General features: G+C 40.3%; 1 long non-coding RNA gene across 1 annotated transcript; it reads left to right on the top strand.

The window, feature by feature from the left end:
* Positions 1-4,789: 4,789 nt before the first annotated feature.
* On the top strand, positions 4,790-10,123 carry LOC139610992 (uncharacterized). The gene is made up of 3 exons (XR_011686239.1): positions 4,790-5,059; positions 5,242-5,366; positions 9,696-10,123. It is a non-coding gene; the product is annotated as an uncharacterized lncRNA (long non-coding RNA).
* Positions 10,124-13,923: the final 3,800 nt, after the last annotated feature.

Raw genomic sequence — 13,923 nt, 5'->3', positions numbered from 1 at the left:
TGCACAGAAAATGACTTAGATTGAGTGAACACTGATCAGAAACACCAGTTATGCGATCTTTGGGAAACTTTTCAGTTTCTGAGGTCGGCATGCATGATTGTCTGCTTTTGGCTCATATTGCACAGAAAATGACTTAGATTGAGTGAACACTAATCAGAAACAACAGATATGCGGTGTTTGGGAAACTTTTCAGTTTCTGAGGTCGGCATGTATGTAGAACTCCTCTTATTTCAAATTGCACAGAAAATGACTCAGATTGAGTGAATACTGTACAGAAACACCAGTTATGCGATCTTTGTGAAACTTTTCAGTTTCTGAGGTCGGGCATGTATGTAGAACTCCTTTTATTTCAAATTGCACAGAAAATGACTTAGATTGAGTGAACACTGATCAGAAACAACAGATATGCGATCTTTGTGAAACTTTTCAGTTTCTGAGGTCGGCATGCATGATTGTCTGCTTTTGGCTCATATTGCACAGAAAATGACTTAGATTGAGTGAACACTGATCAGTAACACCAGTTATGCGATCTTTGTGAAACTTTTCAGTTTCTGTGGTCGGGCATGTATGTAGAACTCCTCTTATTTCAAATTGCACAGAAAATGACTTAGATTGAGTGAACATTGATCAGAAACACCAGTTATGCGATCTTTGTGAAACTTTTCAGTTTCTGAGGTCGGCATGTATGTCGTACTACTATTAGATGACATTGCACAGAAAATGACTTAGATTGAGTGAATACTGATCAGAAATAATCGTTTCTGAGGTTGGCAGGCCCGCAAACCTCAGAAACTTTAAAGCTTCACAACAATCACACAAGTGTTGATTCTGACCAGTATTCACTCACACTGAGTCGTTTTCAGTTGACTGCCCTCGGAAATTTGTGTTTCATGCCTGCAAACCTCAGAAACTGAAAAGCTTCACAAAATTCACTTAAGTTTTGATTCTGACCAGTATTCACTCACACTGAGTGGTTTTCAGTTGACTATCTTTGAAGATGCCTGTTTCAAGCCTGCACACCTCAGAAACTGAAAAGCTTCACAAAAATCACACAAGTGTTGATTCTGACCAGTATTCACTCACACTAAGTGCTTTTACATTGACTGCCCTCGGAAATTTGTGTTTTATGCCTGCAAACCTCAGAAACTGAAAAGCTTCACAAAATTCACATAAGTTTTGATTCTGACCAGTATTCACTCACAATGAGTGGTTTTCAGTTGACTAACTTTGAAAATTATTGTTTCAGGCCGGCAAAACTCATAAACTGAAAAACTTCACAAAAATCACACAAGTGTTGATTCTGACCAGTATTCACTCACACTGATTGGTTTTCAGTGGACTTCCCTCGAAAATGAGTGTTTCATGCCTGCAAACCTCAGAAACTGAAAAGCTTCACAAAAATCACACAAGTGTTGATTCTGACCAGTATTCACTCACACAATTGCCCGTAGGTGTGAATGTGAGTGTGAATGGCTGTTTGTCAGCCGTGTTATAGACTTACGTCCTGTCCAGGGTGTATCCCGCCCTCGCCCAATGTCAACTGGGATTGTCTCCAGCCCACTTTGGATAATGGATAATAATGGATAAATGTTGTTTTTGCATTTATCCTGCAGACCTCAGTGTTCTGCATACAGTAAATTGTAGGACTGCCAGTAAATTTTGGACGTCCCAAAACATTCCTTAGTCCAAAGACTTTAGGGAAATCCAACAGGTAAATCCCATTCTGGGATCGTTGCAGTTTTGCTACAACAAATTTAGGGATTACAATGGATTAAAAAAAAATCAGGTGGTGAAATTTAAACTTATCACAATATCAAGAATTGCAAACATGTTGAGTCCAGGAAGTTTAAGACATTTTTGTGGCTGTTCATGAGGCAGGAAATCCAAAATGTTCATCCAAAATTCACTGACTCATAGATTATGGTCAGAGAAACACTTATTCCTTTATTAATGTCCAGGTTTATTAATGTACACACACAGACATGCTACTGTCAGCTGTTTTAATCCCAGCAGGGGAAGATTGCTCTGTCATGTTGATCAGCTGTTTGAATAAAAGTCACTGGTGTGTGTGTGTGTCTGTGTGACATGATATCAAAGTTTTGCAATGCCTTCCATCTGACCCGCCTGTCAAGGGATTTTGTCAGCAGCCGCAAGAAGTCGCACATTAAAGTGTAATTCAGACTCTCCCTCACACACACACACACACACACACACACACACACACACACAAACACACACACAAACACACACAGAGGCACGCACACACACACGCACTAGCACAGGCACGCACGCATGCACAAACACACATGCACACTTGAAAGACAAAACGAAAACCAAAGAAAACACAAGCTGTTCACAACCTAATAATTGTGATTTAGTTGCATCCGAACAGGTAATGCAAGAGTTGATAGGAAAACAAATCATATACATACATTCATTTAAATTCATATTGAATGTAATTTGGATGACATTACTTTTCTCCCAAACTATATTTGCTGTTTCTAATTAGTTGTATACATAACCAGAATTTCAGGTTCCCGAATAGATTTATTTTGGTCCAACACCTGTCTTCAGGAATTTAACTTAACAAGACACATCAAGCCCTTTTATTACTGTCTGTACCACCCTGTGTCTCAGAGATCTCATTTATGTACAATCAATTTGCAACAGAGAATATGTTTTGAAGAAAAATGATTTCTTGTCATCACTTTTTAATTCACTCGGGATGCTGTTAGTGTCAACATGCAGACTTAAAGTATTTTTTGAATGTATGAAGTGCTACATTTATAAACAGCACCAGAGTTGCCAGGAGGCAGCAGGGGTCCAGACTGGTGCTTTTGTTGCCTAAACCACAGACAGGAGTCTGTGGTTTAGGCAACAAAAGCACTTTGGTTAAGGATGGGGAAAGATTGTGGTGTGGTTAGTCCAGATAAAGTTCACTGTGACTTAAAAACCATAATGCTGTCTCATCTCATACACAGCAAAACACAGCAGAAGTCAATGGGACCACCGTGCACATTGAAAATTGACACTACAGTGGAACCCAGGGTCCCGACCAAGTGTCTGTGTTTGATGAGCTGCAAGTGAGACTTCCCAGTATCATACAAATGTATCAGTATAAAGTTCACAGACAATTTATTTCTTTTTCTGCCAAAATATCTGATCTTCCAGGACAATGTCCAACCACTTGTGAGACCAACATTATGTTTAGACTCTAACAGCTCTTGGTTAAGTTTAGGGAAAGATTGAGGTCTATTTTTTTCTGTAAGATAATTACGTTTGTCACCACAGTATAATTAGGAAAGAAATTTAGTAATATATGAATTTAATTTCTAGGAAACCGGGTTGGTCCATACCAGCGTGTCAATACTGAAGATTCTGCTAAATCCTGTAAAATGTTCATTGACAAACATATCTCTATGAAAGTTTCTGTCTCTCCCTCTCTGTGTCTCACACAATCAGACACAGACTCTGGTATACCGGGAGTTTAAAGACAAATAAGCTTTGATTAAGATCCCGGTGCCATTTGGTTAAGCCAAGTGACATCTGTGTCTTTATGTACAGTGCTGCATGTGTATGTAAAATAATACTTCTGTGGACAAAATCAAAATGTCCTCACACTGAAGAGGCATCTGGTTACACACAAACTTTCATCTGGTGCTGATTTTTTTTTTGTAATCAACTTTTTATTAGTTTCAAAACATTGAAAATATAGTAAACACACATACATTGAATAGTAAATACACAGAACGCCCGTACCCATTCCTCCCCTCCCCTCAGAACATACAGAACACCCCTCCATCCTTTCCCTCTCTTCCCCTCCTACCCCTCCCCACTGAAAACACAGAACCACCCCCTTGCGCACCCTTCCTCACCTCGACTCCCTCCCCACGGGACACACAGTCATATGTTTTACAAAATCAGAGTCAAAACAATCAAATAGGATGATGTAACATACAGGATTACATAACATACAGAGATACGGATGGTCTTCAAGAGTCATGCCAATAATGTTTTAACGTCTTCTGCCATCTGGTGCTGATTTATTAGAGAATGAATCCACTCAAAATACTTCACCTGTCAACTCTCCAGCAGCTGTGGGTCAGAAAATGCTGAATCTAGAACATCATCAGTTAAACGTCAGGTACTGGTATGATTTTCTTCAAGTTGAGAAGAGACAAAAACTAAAAGACAAAACTAACACAGGAGAAGAAGAAGGTACTCTGTCACAGTTTGGTAAATGTTCAGCTACATTTAAAACTCCAGTAATGCATGTTACTCCATAAATGTTGAAGAATTGTGAGAGACAGATTAAAAAAACAGAGACCAAAATCCCCCAGCTTTCAGTTGCTTGTATGTGTCAACCTCCAAACACACTGGATCCTCCCCCAGTGATGGAACAGTAGCATCTCTTGGAAGGCACTTCCCTGCCTGGTAAACAACCACATGTATCAAACTTCACCGCCCCAATTTTTGTGAGACAATTGTGATGCAGATCAAGGCTGTTCTGTTTGAATAAAGCACTAAGTCATTAAGTAGTCAAAGCAATTAAACGACGACTCATCTTCTGACTTCATTTAGATTCACTTGAAATCACATCTTCATGTTGTTTTCCATTTTTTCCCTATGTTGTCTTGTGTCATATTGTTGTATGTTGTCTCTGCTGTCATTTCACTTATAACAATCACAATTAGAAAAAAAGACTTTGGAAAGATAAAAAACAGAACAAAGGAGAAAAGAGAAATGAGGAGAGAGAGGAAAGAGGAAAACAAGACACAGGAGAAAATGATTCGGATGACGATAAAACAATGGGGGAAGAGGGGAGGAGTTAAAAGAGGAGATAAAAACAGAAAGAAGTGGAGAGAGAGGAGGACAAGAAGTTAAAACAGACAAAGAGATGTGAAAAAGAAGAGAACAGAGAAGAGGAAATGAGGAAACATTGATAAGGGAAATAAAACAAGAGATTGAGAGGAGAGAAAGAGTGGAAAAAGAACAAGAAAGAAGAAAAAAGGAAGAAGAGAAAAAAGAAGCAACAAAGACAGAAAGTCCAGAAACAACAGTAAGTGACCAAACAAGATTCATTCATCAGGATTTTAATGTTAGATGATGTCAGTCATTCAACCACTACAATGGAAAAGATGTTTCTCTTTCATGACTCTGATGTAACAAGATGCAAAACTTTGTGTGTCTGCAGAGTGGGTTTCCACTCCTAAACGACTGCTGTGTGTTTCCTGTTGTCAGGTGATGAATGCAGCTCGGATTCATGACAAACAGAAGCTGAGGTCGTTCTGGGAGCAGAGGATCATTAAGCACAGCGAGCAGATGGACGAGGAGGAGAACCGCATGAGCAGCAGCGCTCTGGCACGGTCGGCAGGAAAATGATTAACTGTGTCTCAAATCTGTAGGTGGTTGCTCCACATTTGTAGTTTCTCATAGAACAACATTTGTCATCAGCTGGAAGTTTTATTCATTACAATCCCAGCTGAGTGGAGTGGAGCCCATTTATACTTAGTCATGCAGCTTGGTAGATTGCACAAGTACTGGATATCAAAAAGCTAAGAGTGCATACAAGAAAATAGCATCATTTACACGCACACACACACACACACACACACACACACACACACACACACACACACACACACACACACACACACACACATATGCACATGTATATGCCTATAAAATCATTTAATTTTATTTCATTGTGCTCCCCACATCATATAATATTCTTCATGTTTTTCCAGATCTTTGCTGACACTGTCGCCCCTTGCCCCCAAATTCAGCCTGACATATTTGGTATTTTTGAAAACTTTGGGTTATCTTTTAAAGTTGAAGATTAAGTTCTGGGAGTGTGATCAAAGTTTAGCCAAACATGAGGTTATTGAGTAGAGGAACACTGGATCCAGCCGGATCAGGAAAGGAACTTTAAAAATAAACTTTATTAGTCTCCTCACTTTTCATCCCTCTCTCTGAGTCATAACTTGATTAGTTTAGAAAATGCCTCGGTTATGTTTACAGCTCGTCTGTCTGTCATCACATAGTAGCCTGAGAATGTTGATTAGAGGCAACGCAGCTATATGTTTGAATCCTGGAGATCAGTGTGAATACTTGAGGACAGACAAGCAGATCACTGCAGATTAAGAGACACATGACAGAGTGTGCTGACAGACAAATGCTTGCTAACACAGACACAACAACATTAATCCTGTCACAGCTAGACTCAGCCTCACACACATGCACTGCTCCTTTTTTTCCCGTAACACAATTATCCCTTACAGCAATGCCTGTGGATCAAATTTCACTGAATGTCTGCATGATTAATTTAAGCCCAGGAGTTATGGTGTCAGGGTAAATACTGGCCTCTGATATTCTGACAAAACCTCTGCTCATCTCTGGCTCCCAAACAGTGAGTGTAGCCTACACAGAGCCAAATATAAATGACTTTAGTCATCTTTAATATATATATATATATATATATATATATATATATATATATATATATGTACCGTATCTTAGCTGTTCCTAGGACTGTGCTCTTCTGGACAGAGACCTCAGATGTTGTACCTGGAATCTGCTGGAGTCATGGAGTCATACTCCCAGTTTGGGGGTCACAGCCCCCAGTGCTCCAATTACCACTGGTACCACTGTTGCCTTTACTCTCCACATCTTTTCTAGCTCCTGTTTCAGCCCTTGGTATTTTTCGAGATTCTCATGTTTTTTAACCCTGATGTTGCTGTCGTTGCGATTGCTACATCTATCACCACTGCCTTCTGTAGTTTGTCGACCAACATGATGTCCGGTTGGTTAGCCATCACCAGTTTGTCAGTCTGGATTTGGAAGTCCCACAGGATCTTAGCTCTGTCATTCTCATCCACCTTAGGAAGTGTCTTCCATTTTGAACTTGGGACTTCCAGTCCATACATGGTGCAGATGTTCCTGTACAATATGCCAGCCACTTGGTTATGGCGTTCCATGTACACTGTTCCTGCCTGCATCTTACACCTGCTTTTATCTGCTGAACTGTCTCAGGGGCATCTTTACACAGCCTGCACCTGGGATCCTGTCTGGTGTGCTAGACCCCAGCCTTTGCTGATCTTGTACTGAGTGCCTGTGCTTGTGCTGCCATGATTAATGCTTCTGTGATGTCTTTCAGTCCAGCTTTCTCCAGCCACTTTCTCATCCTCCTCTTCATCATCATCAGGTTTCTGCTGCCTGAGGTATTCATTTAGCAGTTCATCTTCCCGATGTACTCCTAGATCTTAGTTGTTTCAATCTGGACAGTGGTTCTTACACTCACTAGTCCTCACTAGTCTCAGGGTGCTGGATTTGGGGTGAAACCCTTTCGTACATTCTGAGGAGCTTCCTTGTCCTGATGTTGGTGGCCTCTATCTCCTCCTTTGGCCAGCTTATTATACCAGTGGAGTATCTGATGACTGGCAGGGTGTACATGTTAATGGCTCAGCTCTTGTTCTTGCCATTCAGCTGGCTTTTTGTTTCCATTTGCCTGTAGGATCCCAAGGTATTTGTAGCTGTCCTGAACATCTGTAATGTTGTCTTCTGGTAGCTCAGCTCCCTCGGTTCTGACTATCTTCCCTCTCTTTATCTAGTGCAAATTATATTCCAGTGTCGTTGCTGCAGACCCTGGTGATGTGGATCAGTTATTCAATGTCTTGCTCATTCCTGGCATACAGCTTGATGTCATCCATGTAGAGGAAACCGGTATCTGTAGCCACCTCTGTGATGATCTGGCTGAGGGGGTTCAGGCCTATGCAGAAGAGCAGCTGGGATAGTGCATCACCCTGGTATATGCTGCGCTTGATGGTGACTTGTGCAACTAGCTTTGAGTGGGCCTCTAGAGTTGTTTTCCACAGCCCCATTGAGTTCTTGATGAAGGCTCTTAGTGTCCTGTTGATGTTATACATTTCCAAGCATTCCAGTATCCATGTGCGTGGCATTGAGTCATGGGCTTTCTTGTAGTCAATACAGGCAATGCAAAGGTTGGTCTGCCTAGTCCTGCTTTATCGACCAGTAACTAGTGCTTGGCTCCCCTGGTATTACTACCAATTCCTTTCTGGGCCCCACTCATGTACTGGGCCATGTGGTTACTCATCTTAGCCGCTATGATGCCTGACAGGAGTTTCCATGTTGTGCAGAGGCAGGTTATTGGCCGGTAGTTGGATGGAGTTGCTCACTTCTGAGAATCCTTTATGATCAGGACTGTCTGTCCTTGGGTCAACCACTCTGGGTGGGTTCCATCCATCAGCAGCTGGTTCATTTGTGCTACTAGGTGTTCATGGAGTGCTGTTTCTTTAGCTAGTAGGTGTGGTTCATGTCAGGGCCTGGTGCTGTCCAGCTATTTATAGCTTATCTTGTTCAACTTGTAGCCAAGCATCTCTAGGATCACTGTTGCTGTGGTGTGTATCAGCTCAGATTTGTTTTTAAATGAGCTGATATATATATATATATTACCCACATATGGTGAAATCTTGACTGGACATGCTCCAATCAATGCATTATAAGATGTCATATCAAAGAATCTCCAGATATGCTCCAGATTCTTGCAAGAACCTAAAAAGGCTATCTACAGATTCTTGGGGTTTTGTTGCAGTGTCCTTTCCAGTCCCATAGTAAGTCAATCCCAGGCTGCTGATACCAATCAGCAATCCTCCTTTGTACAAAAAACGCAAAGAGGAGAGGTCACATAGGATTACTGTATACATGCATAAAGCATGCATGAAGTTCGACTATGACAGCCGGAAGAAGAAATAGTTCCTTTCAACAAGGTATTATTCAGACTATTTTGGTGATAGCATAGTTACTTTCTACTGTGTGCCCTGTTTTCTTTTTTACTTGACCTCATTTATTGTCTGTTCCAATTTTGTGCACGTGTTGCAAGTATTGTAACACTGCAGCTTGTTAGTGACTGTTCTTACCAGTAAAATGACACCAATACCCTTTTTACACCAAAATTAGGTTTTTTAAAAGTTTTAAAAACTTATTTCGGGGGTACCCTCACTCTTGCAGTCCTGAGCACAGTGTAGTCACAGTGTTTCTGGTTTAACAGCACTGTGCTGGACCATGACAGGTCTGTTTACAGTGTGTAGACAGACATTGCAGCACAGAAAAGGGGTGTAAATTACCCAGCCTGGTCAGCTTGATGATGTAGACTGGTTGCAGTTGGTTAACTGAGAGCTCAGAGAGCTGGTACTAATAGATCAATAAGTTCACCTTTTTTATTAAAGAGATATAATTGTATCATCATGAATCAACTGACTGATAATTCCATTGACAACTGACAATTATTTTACCAGCTACCAGTGTTCATACCAGCATTAGCATGTAAGAATCACTCTCTGCACTGACCAATCAAACACATGCAACCTTACATTTGTGGTAGATCACAAAACAGAAACAGCATAATTCTGTTGTTCCTTCTGTCTTTCTGTTGTTGCCTCTAAATCATGGTGATGGAGGATATGTTGGTTGCTGTTGTCAAATCCTGTTGTTTTGGTATAACCTTCCTCAATCATTTCATCTTGTCACTGGTGACTAATCTTGTGAGTGTGTGAGTATGAGTGTGTGTGTGTGTTTCTTTTAACCACCTGCTAATGGCTTTTTCACCCCTGTTGCCTCTCTCTCTCTCTCTCTCTCTCTCTCTCTCTCTCTCTCTCTCTCTCCCTCCCTCTCCCCAGGCTGAGGCAGCAGTGGGTGGTCAGGTTAGATCAGAGGAATCAGCACCAGCAGAGTTTCTTCGAGGAAAGAATCAAACGAGCTCAAAAAGCTCAGCAGAGCCTCAGGAGCCTCGATTCAGCCTGAAACCAACAGATCAGCCTGATGAAGAGAAGCTACAGTAGCAGCTGTGCAGAGTGAATTTGTAATATTAAAATTTCTAGTATTATGTATTTATTTGAGAAAGTAAATATTTTCAAAATGGAGAGAAAGTGGAGATTCACTCTGAAAATAATCCACCAGAAAAGTTAAAACATTTGAAAAACCATTGCTATGAATAGAAAGTGGGTTAAAAAAAATCAAACATAAATTATATTGTTGTTGGATGACAAATAATTTGGGAAGTAGTTGACTTGTTGTAGAATGTTTTATCATTTATGTTGCACTTCATGCCTGCCCAGTACCATTGTTTTGCCTTTATTGTAATGTATTGTTAAGTGTGTGTAATTGATAGTCTTAAGTAAATAAAATATCATTCTATGGCTAAAAACTTGGATCTTCAGTTGAGGTGATTTTCATTCTTTCAAAGTATACATTAAAGAATTAAAATCTAAAAATTGTCATATTGCCTCAATAGGCTTGGGTTGGTCATTATACTCACCTTCAGTCCTGACAACCATGTTGCTCTCTTCTTGGCTAATACCCCTTGTGTCATACAGCCTCCCTAGCCAGAAGTGTCAGACCTCTTTGAAAAGGTGGCTCAAGACTTGCATCTGGAACGGGATGTGAAAGAGAGGCTGGTAGAGATGTTACAATACAACACTGATGTCTGTACCAACAAAGTTGAACACACTGGGTCGCTGAAACATCAAATATTCTTGACTGATGACCTACCAATAAAACAGCAAACTTTACCACCTCTCTCCTCCCAAGCAGAAGGTGTTAAAGGAGCTTCTGGATGAAATGCTGGAAAATAATGTAATTGAACCTTCATCTTCACCATGGGCTTCTGCAGTCGTTATTGTCCCTATGCAAACTGGAAAATCCAGGTTCCGTGTAGATTACAGGAAAACAAATGCAAAGACACATACTGATGCATATCCCATCCTTCTCGAGTCCCTTGCTGGAGCCACAATATTCTCTGCTCTGGATCTCAACAGTGGATACTGGCAGGTGGAGATGGATCTGGATTCCCAAGCCATGACTGCATTAATCTGTCAATACAGCCTCTACCAGTTAAAGGTAATGCCTTTTGGCTTGAAAAATGCTCCTGCCACCTTTCAGAGACTCATGGACGTGATCATAGGAGAACTCAAGAACTGTGAGAGTATTTAATGAATCCTTCTATCCTGGGACATCCTTACTATTATCTTCCATTCCTGGTTTTCATGGATTACAAGTGAAGTTGACCTTGGTACTGTCCTGGTTCTTGGTACTGTCCTGTCTAATTATGTGGGAGATGAAGATAAAAACTTAATAGACCTTTAAACTTACATAATTTTGTTTTGGTATTGCATTTAAGAATTTAATATGCACATTATGTTCATTTTCGTACTGTGATTGCCCATATGTCATGTCATGTTGTGTTTGTGTTTTTTTTGTTTTTTTTGACTTACCTCCACACCACCAGGCCAGTCAGCCAAACATCACATTTTCCAACGCAGTGACTGTTTTCACATACCTGAGGCAAGATCAGTATGGTGTCAGACACCAACCAGTGAGGAGCGGGGAGAAGGTCGTCATCTGTCCACACACCTACCTCTGGCATTTTGCACCCCTGTGGAGAAGAATTTTTGCTCTTTCCTCTTCCCTCCCTGGTGGCTGTCTGGATCCGATGATCAGACAGATGCCGTGGAAGTGGTTCATTATTTTCCTTGTTTTTGTATGACTATGACTGTGCAGGGTTTGTTGACCTGTGCACTACAGTGACTGGACTTTGAGTGTTGTTTGACCGGGAAAACCTGTGGAGGAATTATTGTCTTCTGGATTGGATTGAATTTTACTGAACTGGTACTGAGGGAGACAGAGCATGTGTTTTTTATTTACTTATAACAATATGAGTTTTGAAAAATTATATGCTGTGTGGTTGGCTTCATTTCATTTTGACTTGACTTCATTAAGTGTTTTTTTTCTTTTTTTTTTTTTTTTACAAATAACTCCTGAAACTGTTCTATAAAGACATGACCATGTTTTAAAAATATAACTGTATTTCTCACATTATATTCAAAGTGCTCCAACCTGAGAGATCTCCGACAATGGCAGGTGTACAATATCTTCATGGTCATGGTAACAATAATGAACATGTGATTAAGCTTATGGAACAGTCACATTTTGGTCAGGTTTAGGCACAAAACCTACTGGGTAGGTTTAGGGAAAAGATTAAGTACTCTCTTAAGATTAGAGGACCTTCATCGTCATGGATGGTAAGGTAATGCTGGGGGACAGTCATGGATAAAACAATGGTCATTGGTTAGAAACAGGGAACAAAAGCAGTCTTGTGTTAAAGTCCAGTGTTTTGTTGACTTTTTACTTTTACTTTTTTTTTTACCTAACCCAACCTCCACTGTATGCAAACTGTGTGCCTCTTAACAATGTCACCTGACTTCCTCCTTTGCTCCCATCATAATTACAGCAGTCACTGAGAGCACTGTCACTTGAATGTAACTGTGGGTCATAATAAATGTGCATAAATATTAATAAATATTGCTTGCATAAACAACCTATGGGGTGTTTTTTTTATGGGAGGACAGCCTCTCTTTAGCATAACAGAAGGGTTAAAAGTTTAATGTATATATGCTACAAATGAATCAAGTTCATTCAAACACTACTGGAATTAAAAATAGAAAAAAAGCATAGGTGCAACCAGAAGGTTCATTTTCATTTCATATTTGGGAATAATCTTTGCCAGCATTAGCAAAACCCAACAAATCAAAGTGTCTCTGACGGATTCAATTAGTTGAAATTAGTAAATGTGGTCCTGACACTGACACAGAAGTGTGTCTCAAAAAGACAGGCTACATATTTTAACATCCAACAACCTCTCAGTTACAAACCAGCTGAGCAATCAGGTCTCTCTGAGCTATATACGCTCTCAAATACACATGGAGTTCAGATGAGAAGATCATGTGTGAACTTGTGTGAAGTTTTTTTTTCTCTACAGATTTATGAGAATGAGTTTTTACACATTAATAAAAATGAACTGAGAGAGAAGAAGGTAAGAAGAAGGTGTGGTTTCTGCAGACTTAAATCAAAATGGAGTCAGTGAATGCTGTGGTCCTACAATGCACCTCTTTGACATAAATACAGAAACTTGCTCATTGCAAGTTAACTTGGAAAAAGTCAGAAAACATCAACTAATAAATCTTAGGTTTTTCACTTGCTATTTGCAGTGTTTCCAGATTTGCACTAGAGTTCCAGTCATTCTGACCATGGTCCAGCTGTACATGTATTGCATAATTTGCTGTTTGTACAAAACTGTCAATGTATAGCTATTATGAGATGAGGACAGAGTATAGTCCTCATGTGGAGTCTGCAAAAGGATTCTGCAATTCATCTTTCAACCAGAAGAGAGCAGCAACACACAGTAAAACATCCAACCAGCAACTGGGAAGAGAAAATGGTATAAAACTCCTTCTTAGTATGTGGCCAAAAGTATGGGGACAACCCTTTCCACATATTTTAGTGTACTTTTAGCTTGGAGCTTCTTTCTTCCAGGCTCCTAAGCTCCTTAGCTCCTATGAAAGAAAATGTAAATGCTACTACAACTATTTAACTGCTATCCCTCAGTGCAGTGTATAATTAATGTATATAATGAGTCAGATTATAGCCTGGAAATCAGCACTTTAGTTGTTGGATTTTTTAATATCATTCTGTGTTTCCTGATTATGAAGAACCTGGAGTTCTATACAGATTGAATTAGTGAGCAGTTCAGATGATGTTCCCTGTGTCCTTTCCTCCACACAGCGCATACAACACTGTATGTGGTGTCACTGGCAGGAAATTATGTCTTTCAGGTTGTAAAGGACTTGGTGAATAGATGAGACTGGACATGATCTGCTAAATATAAACACTGACCTCTCCGCTGACGCAGAGAGCAACCTGAGTCACAGCTTCTGCTGATAAAAACACTGAGCAAACACAGACACAGAAATGTCATGATGACAGTTGTGAGGCTGGTGCTGATGTTTTTGTGCTGCTGCCAGCGAGGCCTGGGGCCTGCTCCAGAGAGCAGGTTTAACAAACTCTGAACCT

The sequence above is a fragment of the Trachinotus anak genome, unplaced genomic scaffold, assembly GCF_046630095.1.
Source record: "Trachinotus anak isolate AG129_WGS33_773 ecotype Australia unplaced genomic scaffold, CSIRO_AGI_Tana_v1 ptg000028l, whole genome shotgun sequence".
In the NCBI taxonomy this organism is placed as follows: Eukaryota; Metazoa; Chordata; class Actinopteri; order Carangiformes; family Carangidae; genus Trachinotus; species Trachinotus anak.
Note: the sequence above shows the minus strand (reverse complement) of the source record. Positions and strands in the feature narration are given on the sequence as shown.